The 17782-nt window shown below is 41.2% G+C and overlaps 1 protein-coding gene across 13 annotated transcripts in view; it reads right to left on the bottom strand.

Annotated features, from left to right (window-relative positions):
• The window catches only part of r3hdm2 (R3H domain containing 2), a 50619-nt gene that overhangs the window by 31954 nt on the left and 883 nt on the right, over positions 1 to 17782 (bottom strand). The window contains exons 1-2 of one of the 13 annotated variants that reach the window (XM_019268692.2): positions 12426 to 12633; positions 12221 to 12323 (exon numbers count right to left, since the gene is read on the bottom strand). The exons of the other annotated variants lie outside the window; for them this stretch is intronic. The gene's annotated coding sequence lies outside the window, so the exon portion shown is untranslated. Of the gene's footprint in view, positions 1 to 12220; positions 12324 to 12425; positions 12634 to 17782 lie in introns of those variants that run through there. 13 annotated transcript variants of the gene reach the window in all.

The following is a 17782-nucleotide window of genomic DNA, read 5'->3' as shown; positions in this document are numbered from 1 at the left end:
ATGACAGCATGCAGCACATACATTGCTACAGTGGTGATCTCTTCGGTACTACTCTTATTTCTCATTAATGACAACCACAGTGGATGTGAACAAAGAATGAGCACTGTCTACTCCTAGAATTTTGTGTGGGTCATGATTGAAAGCTGCTTTTATCATCAGTTATTCATTTCATTCATTACATTATTTCAAACTTCATAATGGAGAATGTGTAGCAGACACGCTTCTCCATTTTCTCTGCAGAGGCTGAATGAACGATGGTGAATGGGAGCGCAGAAGGCTGCAAACGGGAGTGAGCAGGCACGTACAAACCCACAGACAAGCAGTGGGAGAGACATACACAGGCAGTTCGACCCAATTCAGCTCCTCTGTATTCAGTCGTGCACCTCGCCCATTTGACGTCAGAGAGAACCCATTTCACAAAAGGTAGCAAGATTATGTCTTCGCAGAGCGGAGGCTGATGTGTGTGTAGTGATGGCAGAGTGCGTGCAGGCTCAGTGTCTGTACATATTTATACATCGGCAGCGCTCGCAGTGTGTGCGTACCAGTGTTTGTCTATGTCAGAGAGGATTCCCCTTTGCGTCGGTTGCACAATCTCACACAGGGAGGGGATGAGGGGGCTGGCAGAGAGCTAGGGAGTATAGAGGAAGTGTCCAGGCACATTTGCACTAAAAACAGAGTGCGCTTCTCGCAGTAAAAATATGGACACATGCATCACTGGACAACACTGTACATACTTTCTGTAATCAACTACATAAAAACGACTGAGGTGACCGTACAGCTTAGAAAAACAGAGCTGCGAATCGTAGATGATGATAGCAACAAAAGTATGGAGAAACGACACAAAACACGATGAGCGGGACATGAATGGTCCAATGTAGCGGAAGACAGGGTTTCTCTTTTCCATCTACGTCTTTCTATGTCCTTCTCCCTGCCACCCCCTCTCTCTTTTCTCTCTATGAGGATACCCCTTCTTGCCTTCCGCCCCCTCCACATCAACCCCTCCCATCAATATCTCTCACTCTGTCCACCCACAACTAAGTCCAAGTTCTCTTAGACTCTCTCTCTTTTTCTTCCTCTTTTAATGTGTCTTCTTAAATTGTCAGGCCTGCTGCTGACGCCATCCTCCTCCACTCAGCCAGCCCACTCAGTCCTGTGGGACGAGCTATGACTCATTCTCTCCCTCCTTCCCTTCCCTCCCCTCCCTCCCTCCCTAGTTACCTACCTACCTACCTACCTTTCTGCATCTCTCTCCAAGTCTCCCTCTCTCTCTCTCTCTATCTCTCTGTTGCTCTTACTAGTTATAACCTATGTTTAGCTTGCCACTGCGTGTGGGGGAACATGCAGAAGGTGTATGAAGAGGGAAAAAAATTAGCCTTAAAACACAAGAAAGTGAGAAGGTGATAGAGGGAAAGAGACGATGGCCAAGTGAACTAGTCTCCGTCGTACATAATAAACGAACGGCAGCGGAAAGAGAGGGGATCCTGATCTCACATGCATTATTGATGAAGGCAAGAGTGCTGGAATGTGGGTGAGAGAGAGAGGAATATGGCCCACGAGGGCCAAAATTAAAAGAAGCAACTACGAACTATTTCATAACAACATTAAGTAATGCAGACAATACTGAACCAAATGTGAAATAATTAAAAGAATTTGAAAAAATATATATCTTCTCTCACCATAAAACCTTTATTTCCATGGTGGATCATGGTGATGTGATGTTTTTTCCATTACCATGTTGAAACTGCATCTATGCATTTAATATGATGCACTTCCTGTTACAACAGGATGCTGGAGCAGGATAACTAAAGCCACAGGATATCAGGGACAAAGACTAAGAAATATTTCAACAAACACATGTGAGGTTTACTGGTTTGAGTTTTGGTGCACACCTAGGTAAACATGCACAAAGACAAAGAGTGAGATTAAATTCACGTCTTGGGCCAGCGTCTAAGACCACAGTGATAAATGTTTATCTCAATCATTGTCTCTTATGCACAAAATCAGTTGAATAAACTAGAAAACAATCTCCTGTCAGAGCAGTCTATAGAAACTACCGCAGTGCAACTGGAGTAGAAAAGGTTTAAAACGCAGTGTGACATATGTGCCGTTTACAAACTGCACATCTTTTTACTTCCGAAATCAAACAGGGCTTCGTTTTTACGGACAACAGTTCTTAAAACGGATATACATCACACAATGTTGTGCAAGTAGACAATAGGGACTTAACGTTCCATAAAAAGGGTTTAGGCTGCATCAACAAATGACAAGGCTGCATCGCACCATGTGACAAACCACATGGAGGCAGAAACAAACCTATATGAAAAACCACTTCAAGAGAAAACGGTTCAGAGAAAAAATGAGTCACGATCAAGTGAGACCCAGTTGGTGATGTTGAAGACAGGGAAATACATTTGTCTGGTGCCAGAGCTTAAATAAACATTGGGTTAGTACCAAATTAAAAGGTTGTGGGAAAACTTTTTTTCTGATTGAAAATATTATAATATTCAAGAAATACGTTGCTGTTGCTGCACTACTGCACTGACAGGGTTTCCGCTCTTTTCTCAAGATCATTTTCCAGGACATTTTCAGTGATGATCAAGCCAGTATGACAGACCGGGATGAGGTCGTACACTTATATATATTATTTCCTTTCTGTACAGGTACAACCTTTAAGTGTTTTAATGTCACTACTTTTACTATAATCTCGTCTTCTCTTGTTTTAATGTTCTGTTATATTGTTTTTATATTTTCATGTTTTATAGTAAGTATTCCATCATTGTATTGTTCACGATGATATAGTATAGTATTTTGTTTCATTTGGAAAGCCCTTTGTGCTCTATGCTTGGCAAGTACTATGTAAATAAAATACATGATTGTCATCATTATTAATTTAAAACCTGAATCCCTTTTTTTCTGTGAATAATATTAACCATTGCTGCCTGAACATCAATAACAAACAGTAGCCTGACAAATCTACACTGAACTACAAACAAACTAAATGTACGATTTAAAGTTAGTCTAGTTTGTTGGGAATCACTGTGTGCTAGCGGTGAATGGAAAATGCAGGATATTTCACTTTTTCTCTCATTTGACTGGAAAATTGGAAAACTTTCGAGACCCTGCACTTTGAAATTCATAGACCTATTTGTAACATCACCGTAAAATCTATAATATGAGGTTATCGAGGCCATAAAAAAAACAACACCTTTGGCAATATTCAATCTGTCTAAATAACCTGGGAATCCCTGCTCCTTAATGCAGTTCTATTTTGGTCCCATCAGTGGTGAATATAATGTCCGATACTGGGAGCACGATGGGCCTAGAAGGCACCTCCTCATCAGTGTCTATCAAGAGGGAGCCCTTAGGAACCACCAGAGCACAATCTACAGTTTCACCTTGCAGAATGGATACTGGCACAGTAGTTTTAATAGCACATGACCCTGAATATCCTTCACATTTCATATTGAATTTAAACAATGGATCATAATAATACAGCTTTACATGAGCAAAGAAAAGAGCCCAATACAATTAAATAACCACATAACCAATAAAAAAAATTCTTTACTGCGGTGAAGAATTCAGCGGTAGCATGAATGTTGTTGTTTTTATTTGAATTTCTTTGTGGCTAGGAATAAAAACAAATCGTGTAATTAATTATGCTCATGTTACAAAAGACTACATTCATGTGAAACTTGGAGCTATGATGAGAAAAAGTTCTTAAAAAAAATAGTTCTCTGTAGCCAAGACACTTCATGTTTCTGGAGTTTGACAAAATTCAGACTTCAGAGCTGCGGTGATTCCCAAATCTGACAACAAACAGACAGGCAGTCGAATGTCTGTCTGTGCTAGTAACAGGCACATTTTTACTTTGAACTTCTTTAAAACCATCTGGCCAGTTTGAAACATGATTCATAAAAACATGTCTTAGCTGTCCAATAAATACATAAATGACAGAAAGTGGAATTATAGGGTTATCTTGTCTTCTCTAGTACAGTGAAGATATCTGTGGAAGATTCTGCCCGCTCAACTTGAGTTGCTGATGTAACTTGAATAACTGTGTCAAAATGAAATTGGGTGGCAGCTCCTGCACTCATTATAAACCTTATGTAATTCATCAGCTTCTTTTACTGTGAGAAAGGGGTGGGGGTGCCAGTGGAGGAGTGTAAGAAAGATAGGAGGGGAAAAAAAGAGAGAAGAGAGAAAGATGGAGGAGCAATGGGAGGCTAGTGAGACAGGAAGAGAGCAAAAACTTCTCAATGATGAAACAATCTGTGCTGTTAAGCGATTGGACCAGACTTCCACCAATGGGAGGACCAGCTCCATGGCAACAGGCTCTGTCACCAAGAGAAAAGCAGCCATATCCCTCAACACCCCCATATTTTTCTCTCCCTTTCTCTCTCACGACCCCCCTCCTTTCCCCAATTACAAGACCCGGTGTATTTATCACTGGGTAAACACAAATAAAATCTCACACACACACTCACACTCACACACACACGGTTACTTATAGCTTGAACAACACGGCTCAATCGCCACAACACAAACAAACACAACAACAAACATACACATATGCAACCAAACAGGGCTTGCAGATGTGTACAGACACACGCACACACAGACACACACACACACATAGACACACACAGACTTAATGGGGCTTACATAGTGATCAGAATGTGAGTCATTCGCACACACAGTTATTTAAATGTGTAGTTTGGTGATGACTCCCCTCGCACACTGTCTGAGTGCAGACACTTCTATTCCACTTCGCTCACAGGCACGAGAACAGACCTTCAGAATAAGGAAGTAGGCCTCAGCAGACAGATTGAAACTACATCTCCTTCACTGGCATAAATATGCGCAAGGTGAAGCCAGCATCCATCAAAGGCCATCATTCCTAAATACAGACCCAGCTTTACTCGACTTAGCTAGCTTTACAGGCTAAACCTAGCTGATATGGGGCGGTAAACCATGGGACACCAGTCTTAACATCTGAGGTTAACCCTAAAACGTTACTGAAAGCATTTATAATACACATATAATAATAAACCTCTGAAGATGCTATGCCAGCATTGCTGGTCTCTCAGAAGCAGTAATACATGCTCAAGTATGCTCCAACCTTATTTTGTTGGCCACAGCATGACAGACACACTGAGCAGACACTGCACAGGCAGGTCTGTGTTTAGTAAGACAAACATTAGTTTAACTTTAACATGTGACTGCGAATATTTTAGTAAAGATTAATTGTGTTTCTATAAATGTATTTTGATGCACATTTTAAAGCATGGCACAAAAAAATGTTGATGCAAACGACAAAATTCAAAGCAACTTTCTCAGTTTTGAAGTGTTTTTCTGACTGGATAATTAGTCCCACCTACTGCTTATCATGAACCAACTAATAATCATATAACATCACACAACGTTGCTAACATAATTACAGAAATAATATAGTCAATTATAGTAGCAGTACATTAGCAATATTCATTTTATATTGTCTACTAGTTTGCTATCTTAATAAATATAACAGTATCGTCTCCACCGATATTTAAAAGCTGTAAAAAGATTCAATTAAAGTTTATCACATCATTACACCACCTGTTATAGAGCTCCAACATACCTTTCCATATGACTAACCTCCATGATTGAAGGAAAGCCCTGGTCTGACTGATGGAGCTGGCTCTGCTCTGAGGGCTTTCCTGGAATGCCTCACCCAGCCAGGTAGGCAGCGACACCAGCCCTGAGGGAGGGGCCACCAATAACTGCTGGAGCATAAATCAAGCTCGAGCCACAACACAACTTTATTGGCACTATACCTCCTCTGCACTCTGGATGTCTCAATCTGTCTCTCTCACTCAGTTTCTAACTGTCTCTGTGTTTAGCTGGTGGTCTTTAGCCAACAGGCTCTGCCTTGAGCTTAAGATGCATATTTTATCTCCCCGTTAGGCAGCTTACTCTAGGCCACACATTTGTAAAGTCAATGACTTGGCTCCAGATATGGTACAACACAACTCTTACTGTTTGCCACCAACTATTACGGTGTCTCTCTGGCTGTGTCTCTCTCTGACCCAATATCTATTATATTCAGTCCTATCCTGTTTCAGAGCACAGTGGAGCAGCAGCAGTTTCTGCTCCCCCTCAAAGCATTTCGTAATCTCTCCACTCCCAGTCGTCTGTTTGCTCTCCACCAAGACACATTCTGCTCCTTTTATTCTACATTGCAAATATAGCAAGTCTTCACTGCATAATACATGACACGGAAAAATAAAAAAGGCATAATGAATGATTATAAAGTCGATGAAAACAGTTTGTATGATTCAATGAATAAAGTGAAAGAAGCAAAAAGACACTGGATGGAGATGAGAGAAGCAACTGGAATTCCCGGCAAGTTTGAACACAGTGTGTCTGATCTGTTACACACTGACAGACTGACACACAAGTTTCAATACACACAGTGACTTTACATCACACTGATCCAAAAGACAACAACAAATAAAGCTAAATAAAATTGTACTTTGCAGCTTTTCTGAATGCAGATGCTTACGGGATGGATCAGCATCTTGGAGTGAAATAGAATCTTCCAAGTAAGGTTGTCATGACATTGAAATTGGGGAGGGTTTTATTTTATTTTATTTGAATATATTGCCATTATTTTTAGTAGGTTATTTCTAATGTCACCATTTTAATTCTCTACCTTATTTCAGTGTTTATTTTAGCTACTTCCATACTATGCAGCACAAACTTTATATGCACGACGACAACATTTTCTATTTTAACATAACATGTTGTGCCAAAGCTATCTATCTTGCCCAAGCAACTTTCTCAACTTTTCTAAATATGGCAATAAACTATAAGATCAGCAAGTGTATTCCTGACATGTTAATTACTAAAAAACAAGTTGTTATTGATTTAACCGTTTAAGTAAACACAGCAGACACTGACGACATCTGCAGAAAACAAATAAAGAATAATAAGAAGAATAAGAATAAGAGGAAAGTCCATTATAAGTCTATACTCAAAATTCTGAAACATTAAACTTAGAAGCATACTGTTGTAACAGAAATAGCGTTGGCGAAATGATAGGCCTACAAGTACAATGTTGTGAATTGTCCACTCTTCAGTACTGTAGACAGTAGATCAATGCGGACTCAATCAATTGCCATGATTGACACACACACACACACAGTGGCATAGTCAAGTGTGACAGATGACTTTCTGGCAGAAACTAAAACGAAAAAAAAAAAGAAATTACATGACAACAGCACTTCAGGATGATGGCAGTATCTACATCTTTAAATCGGGGCGGATCAGTGGACTGCAGATGCAATTTACGAACATCCAAGGGTTTTCCTGCATCCAGTATTGAACTTTTCCCCACTTAAAAGGAACCCTGTGGAAGATTTAGTGGCGTCTAGCAGTTGCAGCTGCAGATTGCAGATTGTAACCAAGTTAAGGCCGCTGCCCTGAAACTATGGTGGCTGTAAAACTACCAAAGGCCTAGAGCCAGTGTTTAGTTTGTCTGTTCTGGGCTACTCTAGAAATGGTCAGTATGTCTCTGTGGAGCAGGGCCCATGGTGTCTGTAGATATAAAAGGGTCATTTCAAGATTAAAAAAATACAATTCTCAAGTGACTGTTCATTAATGAAAACATAGTTATGCACATTATATTACATTTCTGAAGTGCAGTTTCTCTGTTGATGTCAAAGGAAATACTATCAAAACTAGCCATCACTCAGATCAGTCAGATTTACCCAGACAAAGATCAACTGTCTTTTTGTGTATTAGTAATGCCAAGCTTGTGCCCATTTAAAATGAGTGTAGCTCCCATTACAGTGAAAGATTACACTGTGGATCCTTGAGTGGAATTTATGCAGAGAAATCTGTTTTAGATTTCTTGATACAGTATTAAATAATCAATTTTGTTTGAAGCTAGAATTATTTACAGATGTTTACCAAATGAGAAGTTTGAAAAATCTGCTAAAGCAATTAGAGCACAAAAGCTGTCATATATAGAAATGATGTCAAATAAAAAGTAGCCGCCTTCCTAATCCAGCTAAATATAAATGCTATTGGCATTGTATAGCAAGACCTCTGGTTATAAAATACAAGGTTGTAGAGCAAAAACTTGCATCGGGCTTAACTTGTCTTGCAAAGTAATGCAACGCCATTGTTGTAAATATATTTCAGATAGATGATAGCATTATAAACTGCTGTACAGTGTTCTGTTATTTCATTATACTTCAGAATGGCTGTTCTATTCAAGCTGGACTTCCTGGATCACATGTCATCGTTCCACAAGTGCCTGTAGCATCACACCCACACCACTGCAGCCCCTTGCGCTATTTTCTTTCTTTCTTTTTAAATACAATGTTATTTTCGTCTAAAGATCCCCTGAGAGAGTGAAACATCTATCTACAAGATGAAAAAGATGCTCCATTCTATAACCTGAGTAGGCTAAATTTTAAATAATGCACTGGCCAACAGCTGGATGTGTCCAGATGGTGACCAATGTCCTCTTATGATCTGTGCGAAACCTCCTTTTGCCACAGCCACACTTAATGACAGCTGGCTTGCTGGGCTGCCATGCCGAAACGGTGATGGAGAATCAAGTGCTGCCAGCCAGTCAGCCAGCCTAACCCGGAAGTCAGGCATGCAGCCAGTCAAACAACCAGACTGTCTCTGTTGGGCCAGCAGAAAGTGTGGTCTCAATGTGGCTTGTGCACTCCAGAATAGCCAGCAGGAAGGCAACATGCCAGTCATTCAGACATCCATCCAGCCAAAATCCAGCCAACCAACACTCAGCTCAATCTACCACCCAGCATCCCCCTTCAACTGCTCTTCAATATTTCTCCTCCCTCCTTCGTTCCCCAGGCACCTAGCCAGCTAAATATAGTCCTTTTAAATCCCATTGACCCACAAGGGTCAGGGTCCGCAAAATAAACGCACACCCCAAACAAGACCTCTCTATCACACACGAGATGAGTTCTTTTGTACCCATCGACAAAAACGGCTTTAAAAGCATAAAAAGCAGCAACCATAACAGTAAAATCAGCACAGACAGATAAAACATGGCCTATGTCCTTTTTGCATTACCATTACACCAGACACTGGCTACTGCGATGTTCCAACCATGACGACGCCGTGCTAAAATAGAAAAATAGGGGGATGATGACAGGCCTGCTGTTAGCTGTAGGAACTGTGGACACAAAACGACCTGCATATTGTGAAGACCATTTGACAGACATGTAAGCTCGACTACGTAGGGCTAAGACTATATTTGAATACAGCTGTGCAGATACTTATCTAGTCTCCATCCTCCTACTTGACATGTTTGGAACAAAATCTCAAGAGCTCACAACGCACTCTTGTACAAGATATGTTTGAATCCAATGGATTATATTCGTTACTATTATTCATCTTCAGCAAATGCTTTCCACAACATACTGCTGTGCATGCTACATTAAGAAAGACTTTGTATTTGAAATTTATTGCTTGTGATAAATTCATTATATGCTTTGCTCTCTACTCAACCATTTCTGTGTGAGAGAGCGAGTGTCTGTGTATGGCACTGGCAACACTGCAGCCCCAGCACAGATTAGGAGGTAGTGTTAATTAGAGAAACTGCACACGGAAGCGAGTCGCTAGATCACGTAGCTGACCTGACAGCGGTGGCAGGTCAGCGTCTCGCAGCGCTATGCCATCTGTTTACCTGGAAAAGCCAACCACTCCCAATTCGCCTGCCTAAGGGCAGCAATTATCTGTCCCCACCTTCGTCACGTTTTTCTTGCCTCTGTGTCTCTTCATTCATCACAACGTTCTAATTACGTCAAAAACAACCACTCCTAGGCTTGTTTTGGTGAGAAATAGCATGTTCTCCATTGTACTGCCCACTCTCAACTCATTTAATTATTGATTTGATTATTGATTGGCTTCAGAGACCTCTTATTGACACCTTTTTCCTTTCCCCTTCTCTGTTGCTGCCTCTCTCCGTCTCTAAAAACTGCAACAAGTGTGTACGTCTCTTTGCCAGTCTCATCTGAGCAGGAGGCCGATTCAAGGTTGGGCTGGCCTAATTTGCACCACACTGTCATTTGCCCTTTATCAAGTTGGCCCTAAAGCAGACTCTAAGTAGTTTTTGCTACATTTTAGGAAACATGCACTTGAGGATTTGATACTTATTCATCCCTGCAAAGCTACAACTAGTTCACTAAAGACATGTATACATTTGCATTTCTGTAGACTTCCAGTTCTGAGTAATGTCGCCTGACTGGGAATCACGAAACAAGAGAAATGTGGAGGGGAGATACTATGAAAAGGGACATGGGTATGGGCCCTCAGAGTATGAATGTTTTCAGGCATTTCTTCTTACATGTTTGATCAAGACAAAAAAAAAAGAAACGTGAGGACTTTTTTTTTTTTAAACGCTCTGGATAAGAAAGTGTGAACCTTCTGACTTTAAGGCAATTACAGCAGCATTTACTCCAGAGGTTGGTATTGATTTTTTCCCCTCCTTTCCTCTCCCTCTCGTGCTTCCTCTCTTTCGTACTCAGTCTTTTTTCCCACGCATTGACAATTAGTATGCAGGAGCGAGGTTGCAGGAGCTCAACTACCTGGGGAGAAGAACTCCAAAGTCACAAACAAACAACAAAAATAATGGACATACACACAGACATGCACATACACAAATTCATAATGCAGAGAGATGGATTACATTATGTCAGTCAGGGCTAAGCAGCTAGCTTTAGCCACTTCAGCTATCCATGTATTTTCTTGCTCATGAAAGGGATTAACATGTGAGACATGCAGACATCAAGAAGGAAACAGCATTAGCTCTAGCAACCTGATACCAAATGGGCGGCTTCTATCTAATTTGGCGGTTGCTGTGGTTGTTGTCTGTCTTTTGCACGTCTAATTGACAAGAGGGTAGAATCATGGCATCATTGTCATTTTATGAGCCAACATCAAGCTAGTTGAATTAGAACTGATGCATCTTGATCTATTATAACGCTGAAAGACGTGCACACATGTACACAAACAGACCGCCATTATATAAACAGCTCGTCTCCAGCACAACACAGATCTGGTCTGAGTTTAAAAAAAAAAAAAGAGAGAGAGAGAAAAGGAAGAGGTGATGAGGAATGTTGAAAATCTGATTTTGCTAGGCTGTAACCATCTGAAGAGGGAAAGAGAGGGAAAAGCCAGGTCTTCTAAACCTGAAACAGTGCTGAGGCCATGAGGACGGCTTGCTATTTATAGCGACAGATTTTTTATTCAAGAGGGCTCTGCTGTTGTGCTTTCTCTCACGCTTGTGCTGCCTCGCTCTCTCTCTCTCTCTCTCACCTCTATTCCCGTACGTTGTGTTCCACAAATAAAAAGGCAAGAAACGCTGTCATATGCAGGTGTACGTGTATATTGCCTTTATAGATCACAAAGAGATTTCTAATTTCCACTGCTTGATCATTACATGATCATTACTCTGTGGTGGTGGTGAACACCTTCGAGCAAAGAGGATCACTGAGGATAAACTTCAGGGTCTCTTAACACAGGACTTCCCACATGCAGCCTTATGTAAGCCCATAGGTTGTCCTTTTCCTCTGCACCCCTCCCTCCCTCCCTCCCTCCCTCCTCGGTATGACAGTGTTGCAGAGTGACGCCCACTTCTCAGTGACTCTCCACCCCCACCAGGCCACCTCCACCCTCCTCTCTATCTCCTCCCACACAGGGACACAGTGGAAGGGAATTCCTCATTACCTCAGCATTTGCCTCACTAAACACACTTTGTAGGCATCTGTACACGTATGAACATAAAGTGACCACTGGGTGCACAAACACCATTAAAGTGACCACAAAATAGACAGCATCTTTCAGCTTTTAATGTGTGAAATCCAAGCCTAAAACCAACCATGGTTCTCCTTTTGGCAGGAGCACACTGATATTAAATGAGTTACAGTTAGTATATATAAGTAGAAACGGTATGCATGGTCCCATTATATGATTTTTGCAGTTTTAACTAAGTCATAATTAAATTAATTGCTGCAGGAACTTCAAAGAGCAACAATAAAAAGTGTCAAGATGAAAGGCAATTATAACGGTGGCAATCGCTGCACATTACACCAACCTTCAGGAGTTGTCAAAGGCACATGAACAAGGTACATCTCACCAATGAATTACTAACACCCACACACAAAAAACACACAGACACACACACAGAGCACATGCTTACTGTATTTAGAGTTCAGCTCTGTGGATCTCCAGCCAAGTCGGATCAGGTGTCTCACAGATAAAAGCACATTATCGCAGGAGAAGCAGCAGAAGCCGGAGCAGCTCTGGACCAAGACAACGCTGACATTAGTTTTATCTCGCTAAGTAGCACAGATGAATGAATTCCATTTCCTGCAGCATGTAAATAGAGTTTCAGGGGTGATTACCTCTGTCACTCTCTTCAGCTCATTCTACTTTCTTCGTCTTCACGCTTGCTCTGCTCCCTGCCGGTCTGTAGGTACCGACGGCTCTCTTTTGTTAATGGGTTTCATGGAAATGAGCAGAAAACTCTTTTTTTGACTGCCCCCTCTCTTTTTCTGAATGAAGCGCAAGCACTACAGGGAAACAGAAAACCTTGCTTGCTGACTGGCTCCCTCTCTCCCTACTGCTCTTATGCTATCATGCGCACAGTTTGCACCGCTCCCTTCTCCTCCAACCCTCCCTTTCGTGTGGATTCTCGCTCTCTCTCTCCCTCTCTTACATATCTTGTTTGCTCTCTGCCTCTATGTAACAATATAATTGCAATGACAGCCAACCCGGGGCTCGCAGGAAGCCCAGCTGTTTAAAAGGGCTGCTTGGATCAGCCTGTATGTCACTATATACAAAAGCAGGATGCTTATATGAAGTGTTACAGTGTATGTATATGTACATGTATTATACTGCGCTTATATTTCTGCTTTTGTAAGTTTTCTGTGTGTACACACATTTTTTGGGCAAAATGGACATAAACCTTCATCAGCATGCAGGTAGAAGACACCGTCCAGACACACTCCAGTTGTCATTCACCACTCTCCATTTCATGAGAATATATGAAGTCCTTATCTGTCGCCTATGTGTGAACAAACTGAATGAGCTTAAAGTACTGATGAAACAGAGGTAACAATGGTTAAAAACACATAATAAAAGGGGGGGTTTAAAGGAAAGATAGTGGGGGAAAAAATAATGAAACCAGCTCATTAGCTAGGAAAAACCTTAATCCCATAAGACCACATATTTGCATCTTCTCCCTGCAGCCTCCTCACTACAAATGGCAGCTCAAAGACGCAGCGGAAACAAGGCAGTCAAAAGTTCAGCATCAAAAGGAAACAACTGCGGATACGGCAGCGTAAGTCCAAGGATGTCTGTCTCATCAATGGTTAAGCTCTTGAGTTTGACAGCACACAGCAATGCTTTATTGAGGACTTGGAGGAAAAGAAAAATAAGAACGGAATAATGTCCGACTCCCACTTAAAGGCATCCTGTCATCCCAGGGATGGAAAGAGCTGATCAGGAATGATAAAACAATAATTGTGGGACACTCGTGGGATAAAGGCCAAGCTAAAAACATACAACTTTACATGACTTGATCACTGACAAAGCTGTCAATGTAGAACTGCATAAGAGTTACACTTCATTATTGCTCACACTGACACGAACTGACATGCACATACAGTGTGAAGATGAACTGTGGCAGTCAGATCTGAAAGCAGTGTACCTGTTGCTGCCTAACAGCTGCAACAGGTACTCTGCTTTCAGATGTGACTGTACACAGCATCCCGAAGTGGTGGTGGGACTTTGCACTCTCTGCTGTCGCCAGTGACCAGGTTTCCTTTGAGAGGATCTAAATGGAGATGGGTTACATTAGGGTAGAGTAACCACAGAACCACTCGTGAATCATTTGCAACAGAGCCACTCTGATATCGAACACGGCGTGGTGTTTTATTAATGCTGTGCATCATTTTAATTAACAAAATCATTTTATTGTAGGAAAAGAGCAGCAGTTTTAAAACTGGGACTAACTCAGGAACAACCTTTTCTCTTGTCGGATGATCGCACATCTCCTGTGGTCTTGTATCAGTTACAACGGACAAGGAGAAACATACTGCTGATGTATGAAAGCATCCAGACTTCTGTATGTGACTCTGAGAAAAGACAGGAGGCCGTTGAACTTTCTCAGTGCGCCTTTGAATATGCTCCTAATTCAACCTGCCCCCTAGATGTTGATGATCATTATTTAAAAAATCATTAGTCTAGATAACCCGTTATCAATCAACAAGAGACTTTTGTCTCTTGTTGTCAGTTGTTGTAATAATGGACATAGGGTGAACATGCTAATAAAAATATTTAGAGCATTTAGAGAAAGAGCAAATCAATAATAGAGATTTTTAAACTCTTACAAGATTTGCATGAAACTGTTATTAAAATAATTATTTTCCAGCAGGAAAAGCCAACCAACATGTTTTTCCACTGTAAAGCAGCAACAGCTTCCTGTAATCTTAGTAAATGATGCAATGCAAACTCTTTAGTGCATTAAAATGAACTTGTATTAAAAGTACAGACAGTTTTTTGGTAGCAGATCAGTTTTAAGTATAACAGGAAGGAAGCATTGAAAGAATAAGAGAGCCACAATGAGTTGATTAGAAGCAGAAGTACACTCAACAGGTGCTTGCTGTGTGCGTAACCAGTGACGTCAAAGGTAGCACAGTAGGTTTTAAACTTTGCTTCAATCGCTTCAATCAGGTCCCTGAATGGCACATTTTTATCAAATGTCTCTATTCTCCTGATTTAAGAAGTGGTCCTCGACATTCACGCTCAGTTGTGGGACATATTGGTGGCCAAATCGGTACCCTTCCTCTCTGCACCACGTGTCCATCATTATTCACTCTTACCCTATATTCATTATTTTAAATTCTTTAAATGTGACATCTCTGGCATTACTGTCTGGAAGATTCATAAGCTGGTTTTCAGAAAATACTTCAGCTCTTGCACTGATGTTCCATTAAAATATCAAAACACTGTTTCAGGGTGCTAATACTGATAGTAGATAGATGAACACATCAATCTTCCAATTTTTATTTTCAAGGGCACGACACTGCTCTAAAGAAGTAGCTACAATGTGAGGCAGAATATGACGTCCCTGTAAAAAGCAACTCCAGAGCTGAGTTTGTCCACGGTGTTAGTCTGCCACTTCATTTATATGTAGCAAATCTTATTTGACTCTAAGCAAGACAACGTTCTCCTTCAGCTTTTGGATAGAGCTGTTCATGTTTACATGTCTGTCCAGGCGCATATCAATGGTCTATATTTGGTCTGTTTTGGGGCACACAACTGGCCTTCTATCCTTGGTTAAGCCAAGTTAAGTCGAAAAACTCTGCAATCCTAACAGAGCCCTGGAAAAAGGTTCGTCTCAGGTTGACCTCATAACTGGGATAAAGGGGGGTGGCATGCACTAATGCCACCTAATGCTTCAAACCAAGTCCAACAGCTTCATCTGCATTTGGGCACCCAGGTAGTCCCTTTCACAGGACAGTAAGAGAAGACGGCAGAAGACTTTGAAAGCAGGAAGAAAGAGAAAGAGGAGTTGGGCAATGATCAGTGGCCAAAGATACCACAGATAAACCAGTCCTGAACACAATCACCTAACACGGTGCTGCAGTATCAAGATGCAGCCTAAAACGGAGGTGAAGCTATTAGGAAACACCAGGAAAATGATTATCACTGATAATGCAACTGCACAAACGGGTCAAACTGAGGCTTTACTAAACACTTAACTGTGCTTAAATGCAACCAGAGACAGAGACTGAAAAAAGGCCTTTAGACGAGGCAATAAAGCTACTTGCATTGATACAATCTAAGTACAGTAAATCTGCATGAAAAACAAGCTAACAAAACAGACTCCGCCATTGCTTGGATCCTATGATCCAATTTCAACATGTGATCAATCTTCTGTTTTCTTTCCCTTTGAACTATCATGCAGAAAACCCTCCAGCTTTGCGGCAATTAGAGTGAAGTCAATCAGGCAGCTATACTTAATCTAAGGCCAGACTTATGGCCACGCAAACGAGTCGCCTCCCTTCTGCTCTGATCAACAATTTACATCAAAGCAAGGCGTGAAGGAAAGATATGGAAACAGAGGAATGAGAAACAACGAAAGGGGAAGACGTCAAGAGAGAGGGAGCCCAGAAAACAAAGAGAAACAGGAAGAAGAAGAAGAAGAGGGAGCAAATAAAGATGGAGAGACATTGAGAAACAGAAGCAGGAGTGGTTAAGAGAAGAGAGAGATAGGAGCAGCAGCAACAGCACCACGCTTGGTGCTCTGGCAGAGATCTATAAATAGCTCTTCAAATCTCTCTAGAAAAAGCCACTCTTCTGCCTATGCTGCTGCAAACAGAGATTCAGAGACTGAAGATATGGATACCTGGCTGACAAATAAAGAGATCACGTCTTATTGGATAATAGCTGCCTATTTCAATTACATGACCTGTGAAATACAGTATTAAAAGCACTTTCACATCGACTCTCTTGGCTCGTATAAATATTTGATTGTAGGAAGTGGATACAGTAAAAGCAAGGAGGTAGCCTCCGACACATAAAATCACATGATCTACCGATGTCTGAATAAAGAAATGTTTACGGTCAAACCATAAAAATGAACGCTTGTAAAATCTCTCCATTCATTCTTCCACTTTTCCACCAACAACTAAATACACAAAAAGCTACAAGTTGCTGGGTATAAGAGAGGGAACATGTTGATAGGGGGACAGGATACTGCCGCCTTCTCAATGCTGACCTTAGCAACAGCAGACTGTTGATTAAATGACTCACCTCCATTAGATCTTGCTATGGTTAAGCCTTTCCTCGTCGATACTGCCTTTAGACGACAAATTGGACTTATACAGGAACGAGGTGCAAAATGTACGAATGCAGAGAAAAGCGCAGTAATGGGGTCACAGTATACCGACGCTTTAAACCAGAAACACTGAAATCATTCAGGAGGGATACCTGCTTAACCGGCCCATTATCTCACTCTACAAAAAAGGAGACAGACAAACAACTGCAACATTTCCAAGACAATCTCAACGTCAAATGTGATTACACTGGCAGCCCTCGCCGTCTGCAACTTGCCAATTCCTCTGCATCACATGACCGGCCAATGCCAATTGATATGAATATTTATGTTTCCAGACACACACATGCTGTTTTCCCAGAGCAGATGTTTGAATCACAGCTCCGACAGTCTGTGACTGTGATCCCACCTAGTTCGACACAACAGTCTTGCTATCTATTTTCAGCTTCAGAGTGTCAAAATGTAGAGCCGAAGCCAAGACACCGAGACTGATGACCATTTGTCAAGCATTTCTCAGAAAACACACGGTTCCTCCTGAAATGAGGGATAGGCTTGTTTTCGTTCAACACAATACAAACTCTTGTTCTATAGTGCAATGGCAATGCAAGAGCGGTGTAGTGTAATTGTTTATTTTTTAACATCGACTCACTTAGGTTCAGCCTCACAACCCACCAACATTAAATAATGCATGCAAACTATGGCTTTGTAACTTCCATGCAATTTATTATTACATCTATATCTTGTTTCTGACCACCAGTGGACACACACATATATGCGCGACTGTGTGTAATGGTATAAATAACAACCTTGTTGTCACCAGATAAGGTGGGCTGGCAATAAACAGCGCCAAACTAATTTCCTACAGACTTTATTCCAATTCAAACAATTATCCGATCACTCCCAGTCACTTTTTCTATC

Source organism: Larimichthys crocea, chromosome VI (assembly GCF_000972845.2).
Source record: "Larimichthys crocea isolate SSNF chromosome VI, L_crocea_2.0, whole genome shotgun sequence".
NCBI classification, from domain to species: Eukaryota; Metazoa; Chordata; class Actinopteri; family Sciaenidae; genus Larimichthys; species Larimichthys crocea.
Note: the sequence above shows the minus strand (reverse complement) of the source record. Positions and strands in the feature narration are given on the sequence as shown.